The 12,504-nt window shown below is 40.5% G+C and overlaps 1 protein-coding gene across 1 annotated transcript in view; it reads right to left on the bottom strand.

The window, feature by feature from the left end:
* The window catches only part of SDK1 (sidekick cell adhesion molecule 1), a 381,148-nt gene that overhangs the window by 232,842 nt on the left and 135,802 nt on the right, over positions 1–12,504 (bottom strand). The window lies entirely within an intron of this gene.

Below are 12,504 nucleotides of genomic sequence, written 5' to 3'. Positions count from 1 at the left end.
AATCTATGACTGAATTCCTTAAAACAACTGAGTTTTATAAAATGTTTCAGACTTTAAAGACACAATTTGTGAAAATCCAAACTTCTGAAGACATAAACAAAGCAGGAGATCCATCTTCATCATTGGCACTCGTTCTCCTGTAGCCAAATAAAAAGGATTTGCCTAAATAATACACTTTGGCAGCTTGCTCAGGCATATCAATTGAAATATTGAAGTTGATTGAAATGGTCCTCAAGCCTTTAATGTTTTAAGCTAATGTTATATGAAAGCCATCATCTATCACATGCAAGTTTGGAACCAGGCAGGCTTAGCCAAGTAACAAGTTTTCCTTGGATGATGTCCTGATGATTTTGGGCAAGGAAGGTTTAAAGAAATCATGAAAACCACTTTCTCTTAAATGGGTAAAAAGATGTCCAGCCATGCACATAGTTCATCTAGTCTGCAAATTAATAGGATTTTTCTCAGCACTTTTTTTAGTAATTACTAAACATAGCAATTAAAAATTATGGAGAAATGCTCTTGATCCCAACTGGTGAAAAAAAAGAGATGCTAAACGGGTTGTTTTAATTTTCAAGCAAGCAAACAAAACTTCATTCAGGCCCTGGGTATCATAAAAAAATTAAAATTAAATCAGGTACAAGGAGCAGGCCTGTAGGACAGGAGAGGGAGGGAGTGAAACAGAAAAGAAGAAAGAGAGCTGGTGTGTGGTGGAAAGGACAGAAACTGAAAGTGAAATGATACAACAAGTTAGACCAAAAAGATGTGATTTAACATGAGTTAATATAAAGAAATCACAAGGAAGTTGGTGTGTTATTTTACAAATCTCAAACTATGTTGAATCCATAGCTTGTTTAAAAAGCAACAACTTTATTCTTACAGCTTCAACAAAACCTTGAATTGCTGTCAGTCAGAAGGAAAAGCCAAAACAGAGACATTTGAGTCTGAGTTCATGTGTGAAAGTGTCCCAAATCTGATGGAAGGAGCTCCTTTGACCTCCTCCTCCTATCACTGCCCTACAGCTGGAAAACCAAAAGCCTGCACAGGGAAAATGGTGAGGATGCAGCTTTGCAGTGCAGCAGACCATATTTGCAGAATTGAAATTAAAGGGGAAGAAAAAAGATTTGAGAAAATGTACACATCAAGTGACTTCCTACCCAAAGCCTTCCCAAATTTTTGAACATGAACCCATGGCTCCAAAGTAGAGCCATAAAATTCCCCCAGCCCCTGATGGGCAATGCTAATAGGCATGCAACTTGCAACACTTTTTACATGTATTTTTAATTTAATCCATTAGAACCACAAAGGAATAATGTATTAAAGTGATAAGTCTGTACATTCAGTAAATAAATATCAAAGTGAGAGTCATGAAAGCTTTAGGAAAAAAAATCCAGTCAGAATGGAGGAAAAAAAAAAGAAAAGAAAATTAAAGCCCTTGAAGGAATACATCACAGAAAAAAATAAATTGATCTACTAAATTAATTAAGTAAATTGATTGTAAAAATTTACTACCCTGTGCAGTATAGAATAAATCTCACGGGAGGTAAGTTAGCAGAGTCAATTTGAGCCTTTCAACATGAGAAACTTGTAAAGCACCTCATAAACCCTCTCAATAATACCATAGAAGAAAAATAAAAACTTTCTATACGTGCTGAATACCTCAAGCAATAATCTACAAAGTGCCATCCTGCACTGCTTTTTGCTACATGTTCTGAGCCTGTCCATTTTTATTAAATCCAAAATAACAAAATATACGGTTCCTCCAAAGCACATTTATTTAATTATGCTCTCAGGATATGAAAATTTTAAAATAAAAAGGATCTGCTTGTTCTCCTTCTTTCAGTTGACTTGTTGAGCCTTTTATTCATTAGGTATAAATAAAATAATAACTTCAGAACTCAGCACTTCTGGGAGGCGAGTGCCTTTCTAAATTTCCTACCCCGACAGAAGAACTGCCTATGAATAACAACCAATTCCTCTTAATCAGAGAGCCATGAATCACAGAATCAGCTATTTCTAGAGCAATCACAAGAGATCATCTGGATAAATCCTCCAGTTTAGGGCCTGACAGCAAGACCTGGGTTATCACAAGGAGAAATTTGTCTTATACTTACAAAAATTACCTGTAAAGGCCTTGTCAAAAGCTCTTCCCACAGCAAGGTATCTGTACCCATTATTTCTGTTGCTTACAAAACTTGCCTAACCCAAATTTCCCTTATAATAAATTATGTTCATTTATTTTTGTATTCTATCTCCTTTCCCCACCAGCTATACAGAAGAACTCGACATCATCCACTTAATAATCTAATATGTGCTAGAAAACGTTATCATGTTCCTTCCTAATCTTCTCAAACTAAACAAATCCCATTCCTTCATCTTTTCATCATTTGCCAGGTCTTCTGGGAGAATTGCTCGCTCCACACTGACAGTGTCTCACAGCTTTGAGGAGATTTGATCTTTTTCCAGTTAACCCAGCAACAGACAAAAAGAAGTAATTTCTAAATTCATAAAGAACCGGTTGTGATCATGAAAAGCACTTCAGTCAATGCTTCTAACTGATATGCTAATTAACAGAGATAACCAGTCTTAATCAAACTAATTACATTGCAGATTAAAGGTATTTGGAATTTAACACAGCTTCCCCTACGTATCTACATTACATTATGGTGACCTGAAGCAGCAACCTGGAATAAATACGTTAATATGTTTCTTTAAAGAATTCTTAACACATCATTTAACCACAGAACATAAAAGGCAAGAGTGAATAAGACATAATGGTTGTTATGATTTCTGCTCTTGTTTAACTGTGGAGGGTGAAAAACCAACCCTGTCAGCTCTAAAGATGAAGACACTTTTGGGACCACTGGCTTGAGTTTGTTTGTTGCTGTTGTGAATGTCAGGTCAGTCCCAGGGCTCAGAGACACAGGGGTGACACTGGGAACACAGAGCCCGGTGTGCCTGGGACACCACGGGCACCTCCTGCCACTGTGGCACCCAGTGGAGGTGACACTGGGAACACAGAACCTGGTGTGCTGGGACACCATGGGCACCTCCTGCCACTGTGGCACCCAGTGGAGGTGACACTGGGAACACAGAACCTGGTGTGCTGGGACACCATGGGCACCTCCTGCCACTGTGGCACCCAGTGGAGGTGACACTGGGAACACAGAACCTGGTGTGCTGGGAAACCATGGGCACCACTTGTGGCACCCAGTGGAGGTGACACTGAAAATACAGAGCCTGGTGTGCTGGGACACCACGGGCACCTCCAGCCACCATGGCACGCAGTGGAGGTGACACTGGGAACACAGAGCCTGGTGTGCTGGGACACCATGGGCACCTCCTGCCACTGTGGCACCCAGTGGAGGTGACACTGGGAACACAGAGCCTGGTGTGCTGGGACACCACAGGCACCACCTGCCACCATGGCAATCCCACTGTCCTGCAGGACCGTGTGACTGACTATGGGAGCACTTCCCTGAGGATGGGGTTGTGTGTCCCAGCAGAGAGGACTGAGCCCCATCCCTGCAGGGTGACAGTTCCCAGGGATGCTCTGTGCCTTTCCCCACCCTGGAGGGTTCAGTGTCCCTGGAACAGCACCAGCAAAGGCAGCTGGGCAGGAGCACCAGGGCTTTGTGTTTGGGTCAGGCTGTGACCCTCAGCTCCCACTGCCACCCACAGGGTCTCACTGGCATCCAGCCCCTCCTGCTCACACAGCATCAGACAGATCCCCAACTGACCTGTGTCATTCTTCATAGGAGAGCAGGTCCCACAAGGTGATCCTTAACTGCAGAGTGCATGAAATCACCGTCTGTGCTTGGAGAGGTGTTTTATTTATCAACTTTGTTGTGAAATTCTCACTGCTCCTCTGAGAGTGCAACCCGCTTGCTCTCCCCATTTCTGATACTGAGTGGCATCCTCCTTTTTGACCTTCTGTACCAGAGTTTTACATGAGGTCACCTGACAACAGTCTGAGGTGCAGAATGATAAAAATGGCTTATAAAATGATGTTTGTATGCATTATTTCCTTCTGCATTATGTTTAGTTTGCTTTTGCATTCTCACAATAACAAATGCCACAGCAGAATCACAGTGTCATCGATGCCAAGAGGTTTCCATGGTATAGAAAAGTAAGAACATTAAACTGTTAAATATCTGTAGAAGAGGAAAGGAAAACAATGGAGTGATTTTATTTTAATTGCTGCTCACACATTGTCTCATAAGGTCAATTTGAGATGCATTTATTTAAACTAATTAACCAATGTGCTTGTAAACGTGGTATTTGTTCTTCTTCTGTAGAGAATAAGAGCTGAGAGTGATAAGGCAAGTACAGCTTCTCTGCACTACATGAATTAATACCCACACAAGGACAAAACACTACAGGCAAAGGAATGGTGGAGGAACCCTTTCTGTATATTGCCATTACAGCAGTAAATGAGGTAAAAACATTGAACATTTCTCATTATTCCTGATACAATCCTGAGTTCAGCCATGAAATGAGAAAAAATAAGTTGATTTCAGATGGAGCTGAATAATGCAGCCGTTGACACAGTCACCTTTAAGCTGATTGTTCATGTACTTAGAGTAGGAGATACACCTTGTCTTCCAAGAGCAAGTTTGGTATTTTTAGGCCAAATTAGAAGTCATATTTAACACAGTGTAAATTGTGGCCCTGTACATTCCCTAAAGTCCTTAGGTGTCTCTCACACTCTCCCTTGTGGGATGTACAATAACATGAAATGGTTGTAACACAGGACATGCCCATGTGAAGAGGCAAATTAAATGCCTGATTAAAGAAGTTAGTACCCTCACTGTTTGTTCTCATTCTCTTCTTTAATTAGCTTCTTAATTGCTCACTTGTTTTTCGAGCAGCTTGGTAACAGAACACATCTGCACCAGCTGTAACAGGAGCTTTTACTTGGATGGATACTTGCAGACATTTGGATTTAGGCTTCTTGAACAGTTTGGATTGATTTCCCTTTGAGGTGTGAATCCCTTGCCTAAATCCAGGCATCTGGATCTCATCACCATGAGAGGTGATTGGGATGATGATAATGGTTGGGCACACGACACAAGGCACAATGCAGAGCTGTGTCCTGGAGCTGCAGCTGGGGCAGGTGGGACAGTGTGGAGTGTCTGAACCAGCACCAGACCATGGCCTGAGCCACTGACAGCACAACAAGCAGAGAAGCTGGAGATCGTGAGCAAGAGACACAAAGTGGGGAAGATGTGATGACTGGATGATGCTCTTACAGGTGTCAGACAGGTCACCCAGGCTCTCAACCACCAGCGCAGCCAGTCCAAGTGTAACAATGCACAGAAAGGATTGCACTGAGAGCAGGGTATGGCATTAGACTGCCATAATTTCTAATTTTTATCCTTTAATTTAGTTTTCCCTGTAAATACATTCTAGATATGCTTGCTGGGTCCTTACAGTGACTAGCTGGATTAATCCAACCCCTATTTCCATGTAAACATTCTTTTAACAGGCAGGTGAATTTTTTAAGTCTATCTCAAAGTATCAATTGAATTTTTCTGCCAGCACAAGAGAATGTTTTAATTCTGTCCTTTCACTTGCTTAAAAAGGCCTGTGGCTTAAACATCCCTGGGAGCCAAGTAATCTGTTCAGAGCTACTTTCTAACAAAAGTAAGAATTTACTGACATTTTTTCTTGCTGATCTTGATATATCAAAATGAGAACTGAGTTTCTAAGGGAAGGCTGAAACACACACAAATAACCCAGTGTTGAAGTGCAGCTGAACAGCCACAGGCAGCAAGAAGGTGCAAAATATCACATGGCAGAGACACTCCTGTAATCAGGAATTTCTTAAATCACACCAAGCTATTGAGAGTGAGTCTCAGTCCTAAGTGCACCTAACCCTGTTATGTGTTTTGTCAGTGCAGTCAGTGTTTGCTGTCTCCTGTTTAATAGGAATCTGGGCAGGACACTGCAGCTGTCCTGATCTGTCTTCCTCTGAGGAATTGTGTTCACCTAGAAAAATTACTCCAAAAGTCAGATGTAAACTCAGTGTAACAAACATTTCTTAAAAGCAATAAATGAGGATATTCCTACTTTAAGAGATAATAATAACTCTGGCCACCTGCCCTGTCTGCATTCCAGTCCTGAGTATTTGGAGGATCAGGGAGAGTAAAGAGGGGATTTCCTTGGACACTTTGGTTGACTGAACACAAATCCATCACTTCTGTAAATTTTGCTCTTGCTGATTCTGTTATTGATGGCTGCATGTAACTGTTATAATAAACTAACCACTACAATGTGCTAACCACTCTAATAACTACTATAATATATTGACCTTTTTGTTGATAAAAAGTTCCATGTGCAACAAATAATTTTCCATTCTCTGACATCATTACTGTTGACCTGATTTGTTACCCTTTAGTAAACTACAGCAACTCTGTGAACACTGGGGGTTTTTTCTATTAACCTGATTAATAAAGGTTCAATACAGAAAATTCCTACAATCCTCAACTTTTAGACCAAGTTAAAAGCATTCAATAGCTTGTAGGAGTAGCCAACAATAAGTGCCACCAGAAAAGGGTTTGTAAGTGCTCTACAATTGCTTTGAGTTAGGAAGCATTAACCTTGAAACTGGACTGGAACTGAAGTACCAAAAAAAAACAAAAGAAGGAAAAACCAAAATGCTCCTCTACAAGATGCAATAACTTGCAAAGGAAGCTGCTGATCAACACAGGCTCATCAACAGCCTAATCAAATGCCACTCCACTGAAAAACTAATTTTGATTTTTTTTTCCCCTTATTCTGAATGACAATGAGTTGGTGATGAAAAAATTACCATCCTTCCCCATAGGTTATGAATGTCATAGAAGGAACACTAATGCCAAAAATCTGCTTTAATTACTACATCTGATCATGGTTAATTTAACCAATTTTAAAAGTTAAAAAAAGGAAGTCAAGAAGCGTCTATGTTTTTTCACATCAACAAAAGCACTCAAGTTCTACTGTGAGCTTACCAGCAGTGTCTTCTGAAGAATATCTGTACTGAATCTCTCCAAGAGGAGTGGCATTTTACACATTTCTGGCCACAACACTGATGGCAGCATCTGCCCAGCTGCACTTCTTGCTTCTGTGAGCTGGTGATGCCCAACATGAACAGGGACTAAAGGCAGAAATGGATTACTGGTATCATTTACCAGTGTGGTTTTGGGGTGCTGTTTGATGTGAGCTGAACTCTGAATCAGCTTCCTGTTCTCAGAAAGCACCTCCCTTGTGAATGGCCCTGAAGACAGAGCTCCTGCTCAGGGTCACTTACAGCAGATCAGTCACTTTCCTGTTAGATGTCACTGCAATAATAACCCAGTCCAGGTTACTTTCACTACCTGATTCACACTTATCCTCATTCTCCTTAAAATCCACATCTGGGCTCCTTAATCTGCCTGCAACCCTTCCAGCCCACCCCTTCTCCTTCTGAGCCTCTATAATACATACTTACAAAAATTTCTTAGAACTGATATTTTATCTTCATGATCTTTTATTTACATCAGCTAAAGACACAGTGTTCAAGTGATATTTATATTCCTGTGATTTCCATCATCTCATTGTAGGAGATGACAAGTTGATTGCAAGATGTGAAATTCATCTACATAAAACCCTTTGTGAAGATGCACAGGAAGGTGAATCTCAGTAACAAAGTAAATTAAAACATACTGCATTTGAGCACAATGAGTGAAGATGTCAGAAAAAGCAAAGAAAAAGCAGACCTGTCATGATGACAACTGTAAGATTCAAAGGTGCTGCTTTTCATTCCATCACTTCCACCATGAGAAACTAATATCATAGAATCACAGAGTCATTTAAGCTGGAAAACCCTCTAAGGTCATCAAGTCCCACCCATTAACCCAGCACTGCCAAGGCCAGCACTGAACCCTGTCCCCACATGTCACACCTGCATGTCTTAAATCCCTCCAGGGATGGGAATTCCACTGCCTGTTCCAATGTCTGGCAACCTTTTTGGTGAAGAAATTGTTCCTAATATCCAACTTAAACCTCCCTTGGTGCAAACCTGAGACCATTTCCTCTTGTCCTGTCCCTTGTTCCAGGGAGCAGAGCCTGACATCCTCCTGGCTGTTCCCACCTGTCAGGAGTTGTGCAGAATGAGAAGGCTCCCCCTGAGCCTCTTTTTCTCCAGGCTGAGCTCCCCCAGCTCCCTCAGCTGGTGCTCCAGACCCTTTCCCAGCTCTGTTCCCTTCCCTGGACACAATCCAGCCCCTCAATGACCTTCTTGGAGTGAGGGGTGCTGACAAATTTACACCTCTCATGTCTCTGCTGTCCATGGGGCTCCATCCTCCATCCTCATCCTCCTGCTCCAAGAGAGATTCAAGGAGCTCCTTGAGCCGCCCTCAAACTGTGCTGCCACCAGGCTCATCTCCAGGGAGCCTGGTTTCATCCCTTTCCTGCTTCAAATCCAGTGCAATGCAAGGCAAGAAATTCTCCAATAGGAAGTGCTTTGAGGAGCAAGAAGATTGTGCCAAGATGACCTCTAAAATTACAGAAATTGGCTGCCTTCATTTCAATTATGGCTTATGTGCACCTTGTAACACCCCGTGAAATCATTTACGTGTTGGCCCGTTTCAGAACTCAATATCTTTGAGCCCATTAAAGAGGGATTCTGTTTTCCAAACACATGAAATAGTGTTCATAAACATACCCATTAGAAAACCAGAAGCAACCTGTTTAGCTGGGAACAGCCTTCCAGAAATGCTGATCCAGCTACCAGTATTTTTCTCATCTTTATTGATACACTTATTATTTACACCCATCTATGATGCTGGGATTTGTAATTGCTTGTGGCTGCAATTCCTCAACATTAATCTTTCTCAAATTATGTGGAGTTACTGTGTTTATTTTAAACCACCTCTGGTTATGCAGATCTCAAAAATGTCATTTCATGCATCGCCATATTTGCGCTGTCACCCTGATCCTTCCGTGTTTACAGTTCCAGTTCCAATGGGACAGTACACAAATCTCTCAGCATACAGACAGATGATCAGAAGTGTCAAATTACTGCAGCTTAGAGAGTCTCCATGAGTCACCTGAGCCATGACAGCTGACTCTGTGTATCCTCTTAATCTGTTCAATTTACCGAGCAAATCATATAAACTGATTTATCTTCAAGGTTGTCACCAAAGGCTTATAATTATGTATAACAAAAATAATTTAAGCTACACATTATAGTCTGCAACTGGAGTGAGGAAAGAACAAATGCATCATTACTAAATCTCACAACACCCTTTAGTTTCTATTTTAGCTTTCTAACAAGGACCATCCTCCTCATAGATTTGTGGCTTTGTTCTCCCCTAGAAGAGAAGTGTGGTCATAATTTTAAATTCAGAACTGCTAATATTGAGATGAAAGCTTTCCAATAACTTCTCCAAAGCCAGAGAGCACTGCAGCAGGAGTGCTGCTGCTTCTGGGATGGGGGCAAAGCGAGGAGCAGAGCACTGGGCACTGCTGACCCTGCTTGGGAGCCAGGAAGAGATGAAAGTCAAGGCAGATCATGGAACAGGACATCCCAAAGGCTGCAAAGAAGCCGCTGGAAAAAAAATGTGGAAGGTAAAGGAAAACTGAGACATGTAAGAATCAAGTAAGTAGCAAATATATAATAAGGCTGGAAAAAAGGTGGAGACTACTAAAAAACATATTTATCAGCACTGGAAATTAATCCTAGTATTTTTTGCTGCACTTTTAAATATTTTCCACTTCTTTAAGTCTTCCTAGCACATCATCTTTCATTCTAATTCTGGGCTTCTGGGCTTTTCTCCTTAAAAGCCAATGAAGCTTGCAAACAGATTTTCATCTTTTTAACTGGATGAGAACTACATCTCCAATGTCTCTTAAGTGGTTGCTTGCTTTCAGTTCTTTATTCCTTTACTCCTGTGACACTCTCCTTGAAGGACTTTTCTGTATTAGAAGACACTGAATGACAATTAATTTAGTGCACTTATCACAATTGTACTGGCTAGATACTCTCCAGATTCCTGAGCAGGGATAATTCTCCTCTCAACAAAGGCAGATCCAATATTTTTGGTGCAACAGTAAGAAGATGTTATTTAATAAGTGAAAGTTCTTCCCAGGAGATTAAAATGAAAACCATGAAGAATTGGTTGAGATGGCACATGGCTACAGAATTTTGTCTGAAGTTCTGTTTTCCGTCAGCACTATAATTCTGTGTGACAATTTGAGCATGAATCTGACTATAATGCAAACACTTATAATGATTAAAGTATTTAGATGAAAAGTCTTCCTTAATTTAACAGACATTTTTGACATGAAGAGAAGGCGTGGAAATCTGCAGTTGGTGTTTAAGGGGAAAAAATGTGAATATATCTCAAAATCTTCATTTCCTGGTCACCACACTGTTGAACTGTTCATATTTTCAATGGCTATTTGGACAAATTAAAGCCAAATTTTCTGTTACAGTTTTAAACAGTGACCTTATACCTTCTGCCACTGTAAAACAAAGTCTAATGCGATTTGCTGTGTTCCCTGTTTAGTGATTCTGATTATACATTAGATCTGTGCACAGGAACAAACAGCAGTCAGATAAAATCAATGCAGCAACAAGATTCCTGTTTAAATGAAAAGCATCTCAACTCTGCTTTGCCATGCAAACAATCACTGAGTGGTACTTTTTCTCAATGTCTACTTATGATGCAAGAGAAAATGGGAAAATCGATGCCCTTCAACAGAGGGAGCATCGGTGTCTCTCTGCAAGCACAGCAAACGACCCATTCCTGTTCCTTATCACAGCCATGACACTCTTGTAGAGCTTAGAAAACACATTCCCAGCAATGTCAGTCAGCAGAGGAAACCTCTTTAATGATCCTTCACTGGGGAAGAGGTTATAAAGCTTTTCACAAATGGTTCTTATGTTCTACGCACAGATCGAGAAAAATCTCCCGGGATATTGATTGGTTTTTTCTATCAGAAAGCAAAAAAAGTAAAAGCATATAAATATAAAACCCCCTGATAACAGCAAAATTCACTGGAAATGTTACTTTTTGGAAAAAAACCCTGTAATTTCTTTGAGTTTCGTCATACAATTAATCCTTTTCTAACAAAAGAATAATTTTATCTGGATCAATCAAAGGTACTCACAAGATATTAGAGATTTGGAGAAGGGTAGAAGTAAAGTTGTTCAAGATATTTCATTCTAAATAAATTTATCCAAAAAATCTTACACTGGAGCTTAACAGAATCTACACAATGTACACATTTGCCACTGATGGTAATTATATCCTGCTGTACATCTTACTGATCTTGACTACATTTGTAAATGAATGGTGTAAGCCAATCCATTTATCTCTGAAGTCATTAACTACTTAAGACTGTTCAGAAAGCTACTGAGAGAGGGTTGCTAAGATTAAAAATAGAATGGTTTAATGTAATTTTCAACATCAGTATCAAGCATAAAAACACTGAATGAAGGGTTAATTTGCACAAGGAAAGAAAGCCAAATAAGAGATGACACTTGGGCTATGAGACCATCTTCAGGCTGTGGAAAAAAAATTGAATATATTTTCTCATAGCCCTAAGAAGAGCTTACAGCTGAAATGTCTTGTCTAATCTTATTGTTTATTTATAATCTGCATTTATTATCCTCTTTGCTTTTATTTTGCAGCTAACATCCTCCTGCAGGACCATATTTGTCTCCAGATGTTGATCAGTGTACATTCTTTTTGCTCAATGTCTTCTGGATCTAAAGCCTTTTTCATACTGGGATTTGGTAATCAAACCCTTTTCTATCTTGCCTGCTCGGGTGAAGCCTCCTCCTGTAGGAACAAGAACTGACACTCATTGGAGTTACACATCATGTGAGCACGTGCTGTTGAATTTTTCTGTATGAGATTTTGCAAATATGCTTTACTATAATATTCTGGCTGGGAAGAAAACCCAGAAAAATTAGAGTTCATTCCACTCTCTTCCTTAGTGTGGTAGAAGTGCACTCTAAGGCAGTCTCCATTTGATGTTTTATGAAATTGGATTTTGACTGCTGTAATTTCAGACACGTAATTTCAATTACAAGCTCTGTTTTTAAAGAAACTGTCATTCAGTCACACTGTCCAAAAGGCTTCCTCCTGAAGAAAGCAGTAAATACCACATTGACCAGAATTTTTTACCTAATAATATCTTAGATGTCTTTGCTATTTAGGATGGAAAATAATCATCAGGCATGGAAGTATTAATGGAATCCCAGAATGGTTTGGGTGGGGAGAGACCTTAAAGTCCATCCAGTCCTACCCCTGCCATGGCAGGGACACCTTCTACTATCCCAGGTTGCTCCAAGCCCTGTCCAACCTGGTCTTGAACACTTCCAGGGATGGAGCAGCCACAGCTTTTCTGGGCACCCTGTGTCAGGGCCTTACCGCCCTCACAGGGAGGAATTTCTTCCTTATATTCACTCTAACCCTTCCGTCTGTCAGTGGAAAACCATTCCCCTTTCTCCTGCCACTCTAGGCCTTGTCCCCA

Source organism: Ammospiza caudacuta, chromosome 17 (genome assembly GCF_027887145.1).
Source record: "Ammospiza caudacuta isolate bAmmCau1 chromosome 17, bAmmCau1.pri, whole genome shotgun sequence".
NCBI classification, from domain to species: Eukaryota; Metazoa; Chordata; class Aves; order Passeriformes; family Passerellidae; genus Ammospiza; species Ammospiza caudacuta.
Note: the sequence above shows the minus strand (reverse complement) of the source record. Positions and strands in the feature narration are given on the sequence as shown.